A 1,699-nucleotide genomic window follows, 5' to 3' on the forward strand; every position below is an offset into this window, starting at 1 on the left:
GGCGGGGCGGGGTGGGCCATGGCGGGCTGTCTCCGTCCCCTTTGCCCTTGCGCCACACAGTGATAATGAAGCGGACCGGTCGCCCAATCGATACCCCCTGGGCGCGCCTCACTGTTGGTCAACACTCCACTCGCCGCGGGGTTGGGGGCCGGGCCGCCACCCGCAAGCCAACACCAGCCCGACACACGCCCATTCGCACCTCGCACCCTCGTGTCGACGACTCGATATGCCCGGCGCGGCTCGACGTGCGGCACACAATCGATATACACTCGCGCGCCAAGGTCAGCCGAGCGTCAGCCGGGCCGGCCGGGACCCGCCCCGCCATTAGGCCCTCCAGGGGTGGCCGGCTGGGCCCCGCCCGCGGCACGAGAGGCGCACGTCACGTCAGCTGAGAGCGGCGCGCGCGCTCGTCCTCACGCTCACACTGCACTAGACCAAAATGTTCAACCGGGAAACACTTGGAAGTGTTCCTGTTCAGCTGAAATTTTCATGCTCAACTCCGCGTAGTTGTGCACTTGTTCAGCTACTCTACCGAATACCAACGAGCGAACGACCGCGGAGTTGTACGCATGCAAGTGCACTACCAAGTGATGAACAGTTGATCTATCGGCTCGCACACTCGCCAACCCATTGTCGGTATCGGCTATACGATTAGCAGTGGACAGTTTTGTTTACCCCCCAGCGCAGCCCGCAGCAGCGCAGCCCGCAGCAGCGCAGTCCCGCGCGCCTCACCCTAAACAGTGGATAAATCGAGTTCCCCATCCCTTCCCTTCCACACGGCCCGAAATGAAGCCCCGCGCGCTCCGCTCGCGGAAACAAGCCAACGCCCAAAAATTGCGACAAGACCCTCGCCCCTCTCCCCCCGGCTGCGCAGAGTATGGCGCAGCAAGTGCGCCTCGCCCGCCGGACTTCCCCCGTCGAGGTCGCCTGCAAAACTCGCGGCGTGTCAAAAAGACTGGAAGGGCAGGGAAGCGCGAAAAACAAAAATGTAACAGAGGAAGCGAGGGGGAAAGAGTACCGCCCCGTGGCGTGCCGCCGCCGTGTCGGCCCCGCCGGTGCCGCTCGATAGCGTCTAGCCGCCCTGGTGCGAAGCAGTGCCTGGTCTGGGAGCTGTGCTCGCTGCGCCCGCCCCTGCCCAGCCCACCTGCAGCGGGTGCAAGCGAGACGGGCGAGCTGCACGACCAGCAGCGCCCGGCCATCCCTCCGGCAGCGCGAGAGAGCGCGCCAAGGGGAGAGCCAGAGGGGCGCCGGGGCAGCGCACGCACTCGGGGGGCTCCCCTTGGACTCGCGGAGAATCAATGGCTAAAAATACACTCGCAAAACGACGCGAGGGGCATGGCCAGGCCGAGCGCCAGGCGGCCGTGCCGTGCGGCGCGCGGGGTCCGAGAGGAAAAGGAAGGGAGGTGTAGATAACCCGCCCGCGCGTTGGAAATCGAACTCGAATAAGCCAGCCCCTCCCGCCCGCTCGCAGCTGCGCGTAAAATACAACTTTCTTTCCCGCGGCTGCACCACAAAATATTATGTGATCCCGGATGGCGCGGGGTGGGAGAGAACGCACGGCGCTGTACATCGGCTCGGCGCGCGCGGAGTTCCTATCTGGCAGATAGCGACAGGCGGCGCGCTCTCGCAGGACGATAGGAAGGCAATCTCTTCCTTCTGCCCTGGCAACGAGCAGGGTGTGGCGGGGTGGGGTGGGGTG

At 65.2% G+C, this 1,699-nt stretch overlaps 1 protein-coding gene across 1 annotated transcript in view; it reads right to left on the minus strand.

Annotated features, from left to right (window-relative positions):
- The window catches only part of LOC113203399 (E3 ubiquitin-protein ligase ZNRF1), a 9,154-nt gene that overhangs the window by 3,006 nt on the left and 4,449 nt on the right, over positions 1-1,699 (minus strand). The window lies entirely within an intron of this gene.

Source organism: Frankliniella occidentalis, unplaced genomic scaffold (assembly GCF_000697945.3).
Source record: "Frankliniella occidentalis isolate FOCC.00 unplaced genomic scaffold, Focc_3.1 Scaffold41, whole genome shotgun sequence".
Lineage (NCBI taxonomy): Eukaryota > Metazoa > Arthropoda > Insecta > Thysanoptera > Thripidae > Frankliniella > Frankliniella occidentalis.